Here is a 17,843-nt window from a genome sequence, read left to right on the forward strand (position 1 = left end):
TGGCAGGTTTGGCATGCCTCTCATTTTTGGAAGAGTGTGAAAATGAAATCTGTAGCCTCTGGTTATAATGTCCAGGATCCATTTGTCTGTTGTGATAATATGCCAATTTCTTGTAAATAATGCCAGTTTTCCTCCCAAGGGAGCTGCCAGCTGAGACTTGCTTGGCATGAAAAGGAGGAAGTCATTGGGTTTGTTTTCTGTATTGTTGTGCACTGTCTTCGCCACCTATTGGCGCTGGAGTTTGCCATTGTCTGCCTCTATATGATCCTTGAGATTGTCCTCTGCCCCTTGTGCGCCTGTATCTACCTCTTTGGGGCTTGTCTGTGGCTGGAAAGGACCAGTTTTTAGAAGGCCAATTTCTGCTAAAACGAGGTGGTTGTACCTGAAGAAAAGCCTCGACTGTTTGCATAGATTTAGCTTTTTCCTCCATTTTCCGTAGTATCTCCTCAGCATTAGCACCAAATAGTACACCCTTTTGTAAAGGAGCATCTAGTAGTTTAGCTTTAACATGATCAGGCAAACTTTGTTCCCTAAGCCAGGCATGTCTACAGATGACTGATCCTGTAACAGCAGCTCTACTTGAGGCCTCTAAGGCATCATAGCCACATTGTAAGGTGTGTTTACCCACCTGTTCTGCACTATGCATCATATCCTGCAATTCCTTCAAATCTGGTTGTGCAGGTTGAGACATTTTATTTCTTAATTGTGGTAACAGGAACTGCTGATATTTAAGCATATGGAACTGACAATTTAAGGCCCTCGTGGCTAGGGTGGCCGAGGTGTATTCCTTTGACCCCCACCTTTCTAAGGATCTAGATTCTCTTTCGGAAAGTAGTGGATTCTTGGCAGTAGAGGCCTTCATGCCCTTGGGGCCTTGAGAAATGGTTTCAGGGTCAGCATTATGGCTTTTGAAAAGAAATTGGTGAGAGTTAGGAACTCTGTAGTACCTATCAGGTTTGACAGGGGCAGGGAATCCGGATTAATACAAGCCACCGAGTAAACATCATCAAGTATGTCCAAGACAGGAGGTATAGCCAGAGGTCTGTGTTGAGGTAACAAAAGAAATTCCCTAAGCCTTTTCTTGGAATCAGAAAAATCTAGGCCTTCCCAATGGAAGTGTTCCCTCAAGGTGTGCAAGGTTTCCCCAAAGGAAAAGTCCTCTGGGGGAGATACAGAAGGAATGGACTGCTCTGCATCGGAATCTTCATAAGGGGAGTACGAGTGTTCCTCAACATCAGAATGTTCTGAGAAAATGGAGCCCTGTTCAGAAGAGGGAGAATCTTCCTCCACTCTGGGTCTCTTGTCTGGCGGGGGTTGGGAGCCCCTGATAAGAGTAATTAAATCCTCAGCCATTTTAAGCATCTGCTTTTTAGGCATGGGCCCTGGCGATGGGCCCTGTGCAACAGGCCTCTTGGGATGCATGGCTGATTTGGACTTAGTGAAGGCCTTAATGGAAAAGGAAGATGAGGGTCTAAAAACACCCTGGGTGGAAGTGGACCTGTCCACAGTAGGAGGCTCAACACTCACAGTGGCTTCGGTTGTCTGAGTAAGGGCCGAGGTACCTGCGGTCTCGGTTACAGAAGACACCGCCAAGGAAGTGTCGTCGGTAGTCAGGGACTGCATAGGCGTCTCGCTGAGAACCGGACCACATGTAGCCAGTTTTGGCGTGGTGTCAGTGGAGACCGTGGGCCTCGCGTGTCGGTCCTTGTCCTTGCGTTTTTTGGACAAAACGGTAGTCGGAGTATCCAACGACATTTTATAATCAAAAGCTTTACCAAAATAATGTTGGGCGAACTCCGCCAGACGCTTAATAGTGCGTTTATTGAAAGTAGCGCAAAAGCGACAGCCCGAGACGTCGTGGTCTGGGCCTAAACAAGGTATGCAGAGGGAATGGAAATCCTTATGCGGTATTTGTTTCCCACAAGAAATACAATTGTTAACTTTGTCTGACATCGGTCTGAGGCAAGAAAAGTTTCCCCAACGGGGTACTTAGCTTTAAAGAAGACTTCGGATTCCAATTTTTCGTAAATTCAGGAGCTGGCCGACCGGCACTTGCGAACTGCTTCTGCTTCGGGCACCGCGCGGCAAAAAAGACTGGAGAATATGGCGCTGGCTGTGTCTTGTATACCCCTGTCGCACTGACGTCAGGGAGGAAAGCGACAGCAACAGACGCCGGACCTAGACTTTGGAATTCGGCCGACCGAGGACCCGCCTGACGGCAGAGAACCCATATGTGATTACTGCAGCTGTATGCACGATGAACATCTTTATCCTTATAGACTTACAGTATACATTGTGTAATCCATCTATCTAAGGGGACCTTGGAAATGGCTTTGCCCAAAAAGGGTCTGAAAAAGGACACGAATAACTGGTCAGACTTACAAAATTGTTTAGTCTTCTGTTAATAGAAATGAAGTTGTCTATGAATTTCTAGCAAATGCAGCTTATATTCACCCTTGTTCTGAAAATTTGGAAAGAAAACAGGCAGATTAATCATCTGGTTAATATATGATTCAGAAGCAACTTTCGGTAAGAAAGAAGGGTTTGTGCGGAGCAAAACCCTGCCTTTATGAAAGATCAAGTAAGGGGCACAGCAGACAAAGCTTGGATCTCAGAAGCCCTTCTGGCTGAAGTAATGGCCACTAGAAAAGCTGTCTTCCAGGACAAGAATTTCAAATCTACTGACGTGGCTGGTTCGAATGGGGAGCCACCAACGCCTGCACAACTAGGGTAAGGTCCCAAGGAGGGACGGAATCCTTAACCGGGGTCTCAATCCTTGGGAGAGAACCCCCTCCACCACGTCGACGGCTGAAGGAGAGCACATCTCCTTAGCAACCAACAAGGAGGAAGCTCTCCCCGGCTCCACCATGAGGATTGAGGCCGAGGCCAAGGTAGCCAGGGTTCTGAAGGAACGGCTCGGATCTGACAAAGTCAGAGCCAATGACACCGCCAGTCCCTCGGATCAGACTCCCCGTTCTCGGCTCCGAGAGTTGCTCAGATCTGAAGTCTGATCAGAGGAATTAAAGGTAATAGCCGGCGTCGAGGTTCGAGGAACCATCTGCGCTGAATCCCACACTAATTAATTACCTGAATTCTGTAACAACTGCATTGCTAACTGTATGCTCCGGGACTTGTGCACCACATGACATGTTAACCACTGTAGCTAACTCAACATTTAAAATAATAACCTCCATGTACAGCAGCCCTGCTTTTAAAAACTATAAAATTTAAGTAGATATGAGAAGCATTACATTACACTAATCAAGCTCAACTTACACGTGCATCATCACGTAATGGGCTACTTGCAACAAAGTCAACATTTTACACACAGACATTTAATAATGCAGCTTTTTAGCCTTTAGAAACTCTTAGCTTTGAAACGGTCCATGTACCTGTACAGTTTCTTCAACATTCTACCATACCCGGAGAACTGAAAAGGAATATTTACACTGGATGTCTGGTCTTTTGAGATTATTCTTGCTGCACTACAGCTTCACATGAACACACAACCGCAAGTGTTTCTCTCTGCAAGTCTTGACCATCTATATTTTCACAGTCTTGGGCTGGGATTCAGAAAACTTTGCTGTACTGTGGTAAGCGAATTTGCAAAACTAGCAGCTACATGTTGGGTGGGTATGATTCAGAAAAACAGGTTCTGAGACGCAAGCAGCATATTCAGCCATGGTGCATGATACTGGCCATATAATGACATGGTAAAGTGCAACATTATTAAAATTAACCTCTCCATGTCTGATAATGAGGCAAAACAAGACAGATAAGAGATACATAATTAGATAGCCAGTGAATGAAACAGAACTTGGTGACCTTTTGCTCTAGCTTTTGTGAATGAAAAGAAACAAAGAGCTGGTTATCTGCCCTGAAAGCCTTGATCCTGTCCACATAACACCCAAGTTGCCTATAGACATGAATATGACTAGGCAGGTATCATCAGTGGCTAGAATTACTTCTGCTTAACAGAAGACCAACAGACTGAGTAAGGTTAAACCTTTGGGACTTGTCCTGAAAGAAACCTTTTCCTTAAAGGAAACCTGGTATGGAGGGGCTGACACACGACCTCAAAGTCAGAAATCCATCTTTTCTGAAGAGACAGCTTTCTCCTACAGGCTGCTGAGGGGAGATATATGCCTGGCATAGAAAGTATAGTCAGACTCCACCGTGATGGACCTCCTGCATATCCACAAAACATCACCAGAATTACTAGTTTTAAAGACTTGAACCTGCCTTTGATATCAACAGGATCTGCTGAAGAGACAGGGATGTATGTCAGAGACTACCCCTTCTCTGGAACAAACTCCCCATCCATGTGAAGTGGAGTTCCTCCTTAAATCAATTTAAGTGCAACTTGGACAACTGGATAGGGAAACAGGAAATTCATCCCTGGTTTGGCACCTGTGTCTCTAATGACCACAAGACAGCATGTAAATGGTTAATCTCCGAAGGCCATTGCTTGTAAATGTTTACTCTCCCAAGCCCCTGCTTACACTTATCAAGGGTACCAGAACTTGTCAGAGATTTGGGATGCAAGGCTAGGCTTAAAAATGCCCTTGTGATAGTTAACCTAGTAACACATTTATGAACAATGGCCATTGTCAAATAGCAATATTTGAAAATATTACAAAGTGAGAAAAAAACTTCCTGGACATTTTAATTGAGCATCTTGCATTATTACTTGTGCTGCTGGCTGTCACACCACTCAGGCTGTTATGCTTTTAGGGCTACAAATAACCATGCTGCACTTCATAGGCATTTAGTGGTTTGTGCTAATTTTAGATTATGCTAATCATGAATGAGGTAGGAGGTTGGAGGACTGGATGATGTGAAAAAAGTTTTTGATATTTAGTAGTACAAAACCTGCCACTCTAGAGGTCTGAATGAGACCAATGATTTCAAACATTTTAAAAAGCCGAACACTAAAGCATTAGTTTGTGTTTTAGAACTTGCTGGCTTTTAAAAGTGATATTTTACACATTTTGATTTTTATTTATAATTCCACTGGACTCAAGTCATGAGCTTTCTACCACATTATTTAATTAGAAGTTATGTACCTACCATAACGTTCCATGTTAGTTGTCTTCTCTCGCCTTCTTTCTTGCTGGATGGGTTCGGAGCCGATCCTCGGCTCCGACTCGGCACTTGCTTTAGCTTGAGAACTCCTTTTACCAGCTCGAGGCAACCCTATATCCCATGATGCAAGGCGGAACTACCTCAGATCTCGTTTGGTAGCTAACCTACCCTGCTAAGGACTAACCTAACATAATTAGGAAAACCAAGTTCATAATAAGAGTACTCATATGAAGGCTCAGGAGGAAACAACCTGATAGGAACTCTTCAAGATCTGTCCAGGCTAGGGGGAAGGAGGGACGCAAGAAAGAAGGCGAGAGAAGACAACTAACATGGAACGTTATGGTAGGTACATAACTTCTAAATGTTAAGTTGTCAATCTCGCCTTCATTCTTGCTGGATGGGACCGCGTCCCTAGCACCTGTATCCCGGGTGGCTCAATGGAACAGACTCTTGAGAACTGTGGAACCAAAACTGGCCCTGTCCCTGGAGGCCAAGTCTAACTTGTAATGAGAGACAAAGGTATGAGGCGTGGCCCAAGTAGCTGCTGCACAAATGGTATCAATGGGTAGTCTATCCTGAAAGGCTGCAGAAGTGGATAGACTCCTGGTTGAGTGTGCTTTCGGTTTAGAAGGTAGCTGCTTGCCTCAGAGAGTACACATAGGAAATGGTGGAAGTCAACCATCTGGATAAGGTCACTTTAGAAACTGGAAGACCTATCCTGTTTTCTGCATAGGAGACAAATAATTGGTCCGATTTCCTGAATTGTTTAGTTCTATGCAAATAGTACCTGAGCTGACGATGGACATCCAAAAAATGAAGCTTTTGTTCAGCTCTGTCAGAATAGTTTGGGAAAAAGACTGGTAGATCTATGGATTGGTTAATATTGGTTTGAGACAACTTTGGGGAGAAAGGACGGGTTCGTTCTTAAGGATACCCTGTCCTTATGAAAAACCAAGTAAGGGGAACGAATGCAGAGAGCTTGAATCTCGGAAACCCTTCTTGCTGAAGTGACAGCCAGTAAGAATATAGTTTTCCAGGTCAATAACTTCAAAGAACATAAAGCAGACGGTTCGAAGGGAGGTAGCATCAAGGATGCCAACATTAAATTTAGATCCCATTGCAGAGGAGGAAGCTTTATCGGCGGCTTTAGGAGAAAAACTCCTCTCAGAAAGGCCTTGCATAATCTATGAGACATAATGTTATTATCATGCAAGCCAACATGATACTTGGAAATAGCAGCCAGTTGAACTTTAACTGTAGATGAAGAAGATCCTGAATGAAAAACTTCAGCCAGGAAATCTAAAACAGAATGCACAGGAGCAGAAAAGGGATCAATATTCCTGGAATTTGCCCAAATGGAAAAACGTCGCCACTTGCTAGCATAAACAGTTCTAGTGGACGACTTTAAAGAAGACACTAAGATGTCTCTGACTGAATCAGAGATCATCGGAAGCCTGGCTAGGGAAGGAAGTGGAGCAACCAAGCAGTGAGGTTGAGAGAATGAATGGCCCGGTGCTGCTGACCCGACTGGTGGATCAAGAGATCCGGAAATGGGTCCAGATGCCAGGGCTGCACCAGGAGGTGACGATGCAGAGACGGAAACCAAATTTGTCGAGGCCAGTAAGGGGCAATGAGAATCAACTTGGCCCTCAAAACGGTGGCTTTCTGAATGACATGTGGAATCAAGGGAAAAGGAGGAAAAGCGTACAGAAGTCCCCGGGGCCAATCCTGGGTTAGAGAGTCTCTCATGGGTTGGCCTGGAAGGGGAAAGAGGGTGAAAAATTCAGGGCACTTGCTGTTTTGAGGTGTAGCAAAAAGATCGCAACAAGGAGTGCCCCACTTCAGAAAAATCTGATCCACTACAGATTGATTGAGAGACCACTTGTGAGGCATCAGAATGGATCTGCTCAGCCTGTCCGCCAAGAGGTTGGACCTGCCGGGGATGTGCGTTGCTATCAGAAACCGATGAGAGGAGATTGCCCATTGCCAAAGTCTGAGAGCTTCTCGACACAACTGATAGGACCTGGTCCCGCCCTGCTTGTTGATGTACCAGACCACGGACATGTTGTCCGTGTGTACTGCAATAGTCCCCGTGGGAAGAAAGTCGTTGAGGGCTTGCAACGTTAAAAGCACCGCTCTCATTTCCAGGACATTGATGTGCAGATGGTATTCTATGGGTTGCCACGTCCCGTGGACCATCCTGCCCTGATAATGCCCCCCCCACCCGATCAGAGAGGCATCCGTAGTAACTGTGGCAACTGGAGGGGGAACAAAGGGTCAGCCCTGATGAAGAAGAGGGGAAGATATCCACCAGTTCAGATGAGTTCTGCACGATTGTGTGACTAAGATTTCGTGCCTCATCGGAAGACTGTGGTACGACCACTGGGTGAATAACATCCACTGCAGAAGAAGCATGTGGAAGCGAGCCAGTGGTAGAAGAACAATGGCCGCAGCCATAAGACCTAGAACCTTTAGTATCAATCTGGCTTTGACCTTGCTACTCTGCAATAGAATCCGAACGGATTTTTGGATGTCCAGAATTCTTTGATCTGTTAGTCTGGCTAACATTTTGACGGTGTTTAATTCTGCGCCTATAAAGGTGATAGATTGGCAAGGCCGCAGAGAAGATTTTTCGAAATTTACTGAAATTCCCAAACTCCTGCAAAGCTGCAGAGTGTAGTCTCTGGTCTGAAGAAGCTGACACCTGGTGGTGGCGGAAAGGAGCCAGTCGTCCAAATAAGGAAACACCTGGAATCCTTGACGTCTCAGATGAGCTGTGACCACTGCCATGCATTTGGTAAACACTCTGGGGGCTGAAGTGAGGCCAAAGGGCAGGGCTCTGAATTGGTAATGACTGGTCCCTAGCCGAAACCTTCTGGAGCGCCTGTGAATCTTTATGTGATAGTACGCATCCTGAAGGTCTATAGAGCACATCCAGTTGTCCTTGCCCAGAAAGGGCAGAATGGACTGAAGCGTGACCATCCGGAATCTTGCCTTCTTGACAAATCTGTTTAGATTGCTCAGGTCTAATATTGGTCTCCAATCTCCCTTCCTTTTGGGGACCAAAAAGAATCTCGAGTAGACGCCGGATCCTACTTGGTCTGCCGGAACAGTCTGGACGGCTCTTTTTCCTAGGAGCTTTGAAACCTCCTGTTCTGCCAAATCCCTTTGACCGGGTGAGATGTCTGGAAGGGATTGTTGAGGTGGATACCTTCGAAGGGATTTTGTAACCCTTGGATATGATCGACTGTACCCACATATCTTGTGAGAGGGAATGCCAGGCTACTGGGTACAGCAAAATCCTTCCCCCGACTGCCTCCAAGGGTGGACAGTCGGGCAACACCTCAGGGGTGCTGAAAGGGCTTCTCAGGAAGAGACTCCCTGTTGCCCTGGTTCTGAGGACCCCCTGCCTCTAGGGCGGCGTCTATTATTGTTACCCCTCTGCCTCTGGGGGTAAACTGACCACGTGTGTCCGTGTAGCTCCTTGGGCTTTATGGAACCACATCTTCCCTCCCTTCTGACCCTTGGGATATGGTCTAGAAGGGTGGAAAAATGGACTCCAACGGCAGAAAGAGTTTTACCGTCCTGCTCACACCTGGTCAAGGTATCCTTCACCTGAGGTCCGAACAAAGCCGAACCATCAAAGGGGGTATTGGTGAAGGACGCCTTAAAGGGGTCCGCAAAATTACAAAGCCGCATCCAGGCTTGGCGTCTAAGAGCCACTCCTGTGCCTGCGGCCCTGCTCGCTCCATCGGCAGCATAGGATATGAGCCGCATGGAGGAGTTGGATAAGGAATTCAGGATTGCTAGCTGTGAGGCAATCTTTTCTTGAGCCCCAGCAGCAGAAGGATCCTGGACCACTTCACCCAGTTCTTTGAGAATATCTCTTTGAAGCCTGGTGAAGTGACAAAGCTAGTTCAGCGAACGCATTGCAAAGGTCGCTGAAGAAAACATCCGCTTTCCATACCTGTCCATGGTCCTAGAATCCTTGTTAGGAGGATGGACAGGTACTGAAGGATCCGCCAGTTCCTTCTTAGTGGCCGCCACCACCATAGCATCCACAGAGACGCCCTTGGAAAGAAACTGTTTGTCCGTAGGGGCCGTAATAAACTTGGATGGTCTCCTGGGGACAGGTTCCACAGAATCTGGAGCTGCCCACGCCTTCCGAGCCACTACCTGCATAAGCGGGTCGAAAGGCGGAGACACCCAGGAGGTGGAGGGTCGGGATCCAAAAGCCTCCAGGTATACCGACTCATCCTCGGAGGGATCAATGGATGGCCAATTCCCCCTCTGTTTGAGGAGCTCAAGGATGTCTGAAAAGGAGACATCCTCAGAGGGGGATCGTGGGGAACCCTCCGACTCATCTAAGTCGGTATCAGATGTAGTAGACTCGGGGGAGTCTGTGCGTTTCCTCTTACACGTCCTCTTCCGAGGGGGTTCACCTGCAGGATCAGGAGAAACTTCGGAAGAGGAGGAAATGCCCAATGGGGAAACCTGGGGCGATGGATCCCTGGGCCTGAGAGCAAGAGGCTGGCAAGAGGTGTCTACAGGCACCGAAGGGGGAGGAGCTAGAGGGATGGACCGTTGACCTGGCTCAGGAGCCAGGACACTCCTCATCACCTCAAAGGCTCCCCTCCCCGGGAGACCGGAATATCCCCGATCCGAGGATACAGGAATTCCCGGCTCCACTGAGAGGGAAGGCTCCGAGGCCGATGTCGGTGCCGAGCTTACCAAAGCCGAAGCCCCGAGAGGGAGAGCGGGGTCGGACAAGGGTCCGATGCCACTAGCCCCCTCGGAGCCGACAAGGGAAACTCGACGACCAGATCCCTCCAAGGAAGGTCTCAAGGAGGAGATCGGAGCCGAAGACGATGGAGCTGAAGGATGTATCGGCTCCGGCGCCGAAACAGTCGCTGTCCCGAGAAGCTCTGGCTCCGAACTCTGGTGGGGAGTCGGAGGAGGAAGTTCAAGGGGTGAAACAATAGCCAAAGTCTGCTGAGACGGGCTATGGAGCATTTGGGCCAGTGCCTGCGACTTTAACAGCCTGCTTACCACCCTCTCTAGGTCGTGGTCAGACAGCCTGGAAGATCTCGAAGATCGGCTCCGATGGCTCCGCTCCGACAAAAGAGGAGACCCCGGAGCCGAGTGGATACTATCCAACGAAGGGGACTGAGATCTCTTTCGGGACGAAGTTATCGGAGCCGAAGTCCCCTGAATTCCAGACGGAGCCGAAGGTTTCTCGGCTCCGATGCTGGATAAGGTGTCGGCTCCAGCCGGAGCCGACAAGGCCACAGTAGACCGGGTGTCGGAACCAATCGGTGCCGAACCCACTACCTTGGAAGCAGAAAGATCGGTTCCAGCCGGAGCCGATCTCAGCTCCGACGGAGCCGGAGCCACCGGAGGAGGCTTGGATACTGTAGCCTGAACCTTCGGTGGCTTAGAAGATTTACTAGACCCTGTTTTAGAGGGAGAACCTTCTGGCTTAAGTAAGCCACGGAGGATCAATTTATTCTTCCTTTCCTGCAGGACTCTCTGGCTAAAAGAGTGACACAAAGCACAGGAGTCCTGCAGGTGCAAAGGCCCCAGGCAGTAAACACAAGAAGTGTGACCGTCTGTCAGAGACATTTTCTGACAGCACGAGTCACACTTCTTGAAGCCTGAGACCTTGCCTTCCTTAGACATAGTCCTAGAGGAAGAAGTCACACACACACCCCAACAAACACACAATTAATCCCCAAACAGACAGACACACAGGTAGGGATTAACCAATGGGGTCTAGGCCTAACTTAAAACTGTTTTACAACTATGTAAAGAATTTTTAAAAGTTTTTAACTATAGGGAAATAGGGTGGGATGTAGAAAAACTACACACTATGAAAAGGGTAAAAAGGGAGAAATAAATCCCTAACTAAGCTTTTAGACAATATTAACTTACCTCAGCTGGCAAAGGAGACCTCTTTCGCTAAGCGGCAAACGAGATCTGAGGTAGTTCCGCCTTGCATCATGGGATATAGGGTTGCCTCGAGCTGGTAAAAGGAGTTCTCAAGCTAAAGCAAGTGCCGAGTCGGAGCCGAGGATCAGCTCCGAACCGATCCAGCAAGAATGAAGGCGAGATTGACAACTTAACATCAGTTATTTTAATTAATCCATCACAGTATGAAGTTGTCTCTCTTACACAAAAGCAAAAACACTAGACTTGTGTTGCATATTATACTTTGACTCCTGGCTCAGTCTTGTGTTTGCTGTTTTTAATGTTTGTTTAGTCAAGAAGAATTTTACTTTTGCTGCCCTCTCCTTGCTTCCTACAGAATGTGCAACTTGGGGTGAACTAATCTGGGATGGAGCTACACTGAAATTATTATGCTGACAGTTTCAAACTTCTAAAGTGTGGAAGTAGGTTATGAGAAAAACTTGTTAGGAGTTGCAATGATCATTTTAAATTCAATTAAATAAAAATCAGGGAACCATGGCTGCTTTCACCAAAGGAGTAACATCAGAATAAGCTGTGCCATTTTCTTTCTTACTACTAATTCTTTGGGAGAAGTGGAATGGGAAGGAACACATACGGAAGGGGCCGAATTCTAGGGGAAAAAGACAATACATCCACTGTCTAAGGCTGTTCAGGATCGGTACACGGTATAGAACATTCTCACTTTCTGTCCTAAGAGATCATGAAGCCCATCTTTGGGAATCCCCACTTCTGTGCCAATGTCAATATCAGCAGGAGAGGGGGAGGGTGGCTTCTTGACTAGCTGCCATTTCAACAAGCTTATTGTGAACCTGCTCAAGTAGTTTGCCACTGAGTGCTGGTCTGAGGAAATTTATGCAATATGGATGTACAGCCCCCCCCCCCCAGTCCAGCTACCATGTGACCATGCTCAACCTGCATACTGGAGTTTCTCCATATTTAATGAAATACTGCACTGCTGTGAAGCTGTAAATCACCAACTCAAAATCATACCTGAACTTGCTCATCACAAAGTCCATCTGAGTACTATGATTAAGCTTGTCTAAAGAAGTATCTTATAATCTTGTGACAAGTATTTCATAGATATTACAACTAAAATACTGAGTAGCAGACATGCATACTTAAGTACCTTAGTATGTGGTGTGTACTTCATTACGTATGTGGCTCCATAAAGATTTAAAAAAAATGAACCCCTGTTTTTTCATACACTGTTGTGTTTCATTAGCCATGCATATCTGTGTTCTCCCTCAAGTTCTGTAGTTTTGCAATACAGTTTTTTGTCACTTCTGATTGCCATCATTCTAAGTTATACAAGTGCAGGTGATCATTTTTGGTTAAAAAATGTGTACCTAAGCATGTGGAAATTTTGCAACACAAATGAGTTTGCTCCATAACGATTACTCAAAAAATGTCTTTCCTGTTCTGTTCCAATACTGTTCTGTTTTATTAGTGCTACATTATGTTTCTGCTCTCCTACAAGACTTGTACTCTTGCAAAACAATTCTTACCACTTCTGACTGGCATCGTTCCACGTTATACATGTGCAGTGACTCCAGTTTAACAAAAATTAAGCTTGATGCTTTTTATGCACATGGCAACACCTTGTATTTCATACCAGCTCATGTTATAGCTAAACAATATACACAAGTTCCTGCTGCCAATCTCACCTCTGATTTTGGATGTGATGAGTTATGTAAACAAAGACCGGCATAATCAGACATGTGACTGTTTTGTTTTGATTGAAGACCTTACAGTTCGTCTGAAATAAATTCAACATACTTTCAAGGCTCGTGTTTGTAATGGATTTGTTTCTCTCCACAGTACAGCTCAAGTTGTCTATTTTCACCCAGTTGCACGTCTGAATAGGAATATTTTACTTTATGTATTAATTTTTTGCAGTATAACAGTATAAACGTAATTGCTCATCTCTCCAGACATTTGAAAATGTTATCTTCCAGTGTCAGTTGCTGGTTTGTGCTCAAAGCTGCATGTTATGGTCTTTTTTTTTTTTTTTTTTAGTAATAACTAGTTTTAATTGCTGGCTTTTGAGGACAGGAGAAGCGTGATTCTAGTTATGAATGACAGAGTGGATTTGTTTTGTTAAAGGCAAGAAAGAGGCTTTTTTAGAATTGGAAGGGGAACAAAAGAAAGTGAAGACCCTCTGATGCTTCTCTGGGGAAGCCATACAATCTGCTGACTGCTGCTTCACCCTTTCTGGGAATAAAAAATTATAACCTCTTTAGAGGCAAGAGTGGTTCATTGCTATATTGCAATTTTGCACTGTCAGAAAAACAGGAAAAGTTTAGTGCACAATGAATACCGAGATAAGCAGGATGTTTCTCCAGTCATGCATACCTTTATTCACTGGAAACTACTAAACAGTACACAGCCTTAAACTGTAATTTACTTTTGGCATAAATAAGATTCAAAGGCGCTTCAGGTTTTCACACTCAAGACAAGATTGTTGTGGAAAGTTCAAAACTTTCATTCCCTCTTTCAAAACTGAGGCACAGTCCTTCATTTATTCTACATTAGAAGTAGCCTCACTTATTTTGGTTTCATAAACATAGGGCCAGATTCCAAGACACTTGTTACTGATGCAAGTGACTTACTACAGTGGAAGGCCTATACATAAAGCAGGCTTACACAAGAGTTAATCTCTTATACAGAGAGAAAGACCTTAGAACTGGTCCCTTAGTCTTAATTTCTTTTTCAGAATGAGAGCCCATGAAATTCACTGCACTGTGCCTGTGCAGCAACATAATTACTCGTCACAAATCATACACTGGAATACACAGGATAGAATCAAGTCACTGTGCTACTTGCAGTTATTCTGCTGAATGGGAGCTTCAGAAGATGAGCGCAGTTCTAGGGATCAGCATGAAAATTGCCAAGGATATAACAGCGAGCCAGCTTCCAAAGCTTCAGGGCATTTACCACGCACCCAAACTGTCAGGCAGCTCAAGCTGAGCTGACTAAAAGACAAGCTTGGTTTCCAAACACTTCACAGCTTTCCTACCAAGAGAGGAGGAGGCTGAGCTCTGAAGGACAATGCTAGAAACAAAAAAATAAATGTCCACACCCTGGCATAAAAAAAAAAAAAAAACACCAAAAAAAAAAAAGGGGGAGAGGGGGCAGCTACGGCTACTGCAGAAGTAATCATACGAACATCTACTGTTATGGTAAGTTTACTCAGTTGTACTAAGTTCATCATACTGATTACTGCTGCAGCAGCCTTGGCTATATTGGTAGATTACTTTAGTTTACTACACTTAGGAGACAAGAGAGTCCACGAGCCCCAGGAGAATGGTCCTAGCAAAGCCTGACTTGGACCTAGTAAAGGAATCAAGTTTATAGTGCTTTGTAAAAGTATGTACAGAGGACCAAGTAGCAGCTTCTAAAATAATTTGAGAATACAACCCTTTCCAAAAAAGCCATAGATGAAGCAAAGGCTCTGGCAAGGTGAGATTTAACCCTGCCTGGAATAATTTTATTATGGTGAATACAAGAGAAGATTATAGCCTTACACAATCATTTGGAAATAGTTTATTTTGACACAGAGTTGTCCTTTATCTTCACAAGAAATGAACCACTGATCTGAAAACCTGAAATACTTACTTCTGTTATAGTAGTACCAAAGTTCTGTGGACATCCAAGGTATGGAGTACTTTCTCTCCCTCATTTTTAGCTTCATGAAAGAAAATGAAGAGATGGATAGTTTGGCTTGTAGTAACCACAGATACCAATTTAGACATGCAAGAAAGTACAGGTGTGTCCTACTTACCCTTAAGAATAGATCAGTGTTGCAGTACTAATCCTTGGGTGGTGTTACCATGCTGAAGTCTGCAATCGGCCAAATTTCCAGAGTCCTGGCATCATCCCAAGCTGACAAACACTCAATGACTGGTGTTTGGATGTCAGTGTATAAGAAGGGAGTCCACTGGCACCACCTTCAGGTCTTTGTAAGCTGAGAAAAAAAAAACAAGTCTGATGCCTGGGGACAGCAATACCACCCCAGCTGTCTGGTTTTGGTTGGAATGCAAAGGAGTCAGAAATGTACACACACAGCTGGGACAAACCAAAGGGATTATACATACAAACAGTAAATATAGATAGCCCCAAACATAGTTGAGGGGTAGGAGGGTGGGAATATGTACTGCAACACTTGCCTCCTCAAACATCTAAATTATAACAATGTTACAGTACTAATCCTTGGAAAAATTCCTTAATCTACTCTGAGGGTGGAGGCGCTTATTGTAGGTTTTACGAATTAATATTTTGAGAATGGCAGAGGAAAACCCTGCCCTAGCCTTGGAGACCTGTCCTATGTTACAGTGTTTAGTAAAGTTATGAACAGAATTCTAAGGGGTGTCTCTAGGGTGGTTTGAGTGGGAACTCCTTTAAGGAAAAAGGGTGGTAGTTGCCCCATGCCTGGTAGAATGTGGTCAGGTAAAGGATTTCTATGGTGCATGTAACAGAAACTGATGCAGTCTGCTATCCATTTAGACATTGTTTATTTTGAGACAGGCTTGCCCTGTTTTCCCTCTGTGAAATACACAAACTGGTCTGCCCGGGCTGTACTATTTGTTCTGCCCAGGTAGTACCCGACTTGTGTGGACATCCAATGAGTGGAGGATTCTTTCCACTTTGTTCTGTATGCTTGGAAAGAAGACTGGCAGATGGACAGCCTGGTTAAGGGTGGGTTCTGAAACTACCGTTGGCATGAGTGATGGGTTTGTTCTAAGGGTTACTCTGTTATGGAAGACAGAGAAGGGGTCTATACACACACAAGAGCTTGCAGTTCACAGACTCTAGCTGAAATGACTGCTATAAGGAAAATGGTCTTCCAGGTGAGCATCTTGAGTGGTGCAGTAGCAGCTTACTCAAAGTGGTGTAGGGTTAGTTTTTCCAAAACACGGTTTAGATCTTATGCTGGAAAGGGGCCCCTTCTGGGAGGTCTCAAGTGAATCACCCCTTTTAGAAACAGTTTCAAGTAAGGGTGAGAGAAGAGGGTGGAGTAATCTGAAAGTAAGCTGAGACAGAACAGGCATTAACCTTGGTGTTGGAATAAATTAGACCTATTCAAACAGGTGTTATAAAGTAGTAGTGAACTGATGTCTGCTTGAGCTGGGACAGTGTGTCGGCCATGACACCAGGTGGAAAATATCTTCCATTTTGCCAAGTATGATTTTCTAGTGTTAGGCTTTCTTCCCTCCTTTAAATCAAACAGCACCTCTTATGGATAAGACATTGAGGTGGGCATCATGACTCACTCCTCCAGTTAAGCTAGAGTGAGAAATGCCAGGTTAGGGTGGAAGACCGATACCCTAATTTGGCTGAGAAGGTCTATATTCTTTGGGAGCATGTAAAACCTGCCCTCTAACAGTGATGAGGAGGAGAGAGAACCAGTGTTGTCTGGGTCAGAAGGGGGCTACCAGTATCATGTTGAACCTGGCAGTCCTGATCTTTAAATGCCTTCAGAATCAAGGGTAAGGGGAAAGCACACAGGAACCGGTGAGTCCATGTGAAGAAAGCGGCATTTTTTTCCATGCTCCCTCCCATTGTGTTCTGGAGCAGAATCTCACAAGCTGCTGTGGAGCACAGCAAAAAGGTCTACAGATGGGATCAACCACAGAGTGGTGAGATTCAGAAAGGCTTCTCTTTTCAGCAGCCATTCGTTTGGATCTAATAGGCCCTTGCTCAGAGAGATCTTTCTAGTAAGGTTGCACAGTGGTCGATATAATGTCCCTTCTTGTTAATGTACCACATGACTGTGGTAGTCTGTCCAGATTTGCAGAGTTCCTAGGCTTAAATGCTGTCAGAAAGCTTTTAAGGCCAGGAAGACTGTTAATATTTAATTTAGACTGAAGTGCACTTTCCTCTGTTGTGGGGATCAAATGCCCTCCTCCTATCCAAGGTACGTCTGAGCTGTCTATTGTGATGGTCTTGTCTGTCTGGGGTAGCATGAAATTTGCTTTTGGGTTTTCTTGTATGATGTCCTTCCACCATAAATTCCTTCTTGAGGCATGGAAGCAAGGGTAAAAGGGTTTCTAGGGACTGAGTACTGCTTCCAGGTACTTTTGATAAACCACTGCAATTTCAAGTGTAGCTTGCGAAAGGGACCATCAGAACACAGAACGTCATGCATCCCAAGATCCTTAAGAACTTTCTGGCTGACAAGTTTTGTGATTAGGTTGTTCGAATCTGTCAGGAATGTCCTTAAGTAGAAACATTTTCTTCTGAATTGAATCAATCAGGGCCCCCAAAGAAAGGATCTTTGTTTGGGGTGTCAACAGAAACTTCAGTACATCTAACATGAGGTCCACCTTTTGGAAACAATTTAGAGAGGTCTGGAGGGCATCTAGGGTCTCTGATGTAAATCTTCCTAGGTTGAGACAGTCCAGGTAGGAATACATGTGCACCCCCCAGTGTTCTGCAGTGTGCTGTCCGGGTGCCAGACATTTTGTAAAATCTTTTGGGGCAGTAGAGAGACCAAACGGTAAAGCACAAAATTGGAAGTGGGAGCCTGAGGCTACGAATCGCAGATATTTCCTGTGAGTTATTGCTATTGGAACATGAAGGTAAGCATCCTATAGGTCAAAAGTGACCCATGGAGGTGTCCTGAAAAATCATGGGTAGCAGCTATTGCAAAGTAAATATCTTGAAGTTTGGCATGTAGAGTAATTTGTTTAGCTTTGAATTACCTGGACAGGTCTCCAGGTTCTCTCTTTTCTTGGTGTCAAGATGATCCTTGAATAAAAAAAGTCTTCTTCCTCTTGATCTAGGGTTGCTGG

At 45.2% G+C, this 17,843-nt stretch overlaps 1 protein-coding gene across 1 annotated transcript in view; it reads right to left on the reverse strand.

Annotated features, from left to right (window-relative positions):
- The window catches only part of ST3GAL4 (ST3 beta-galactoside alpha-2,3-sialyltransferase 4), a gene marked incomplete in the record, with an annotated part of 1,396,457 nt that overhangs the window by 635,825 nt on the left and 742,789 nt on the right, over positions 1-17,843 (reverse strand).

Source organism: Protopterus annectens, chromosome 8.part0 (genome assembly GCF_019279795.1).
Source record: "Protopterus annectens isolate FY-2018-M chromosome 8.part0, PAN1.0, whole genome shotgun sequence".
Taxonomy (NCBI): domain Eukaryota; kingdom Metazoa; phylum Chordata; order Ceratodontiformes; family Protopteridae; genus Protopterus; species Protopterus annectens.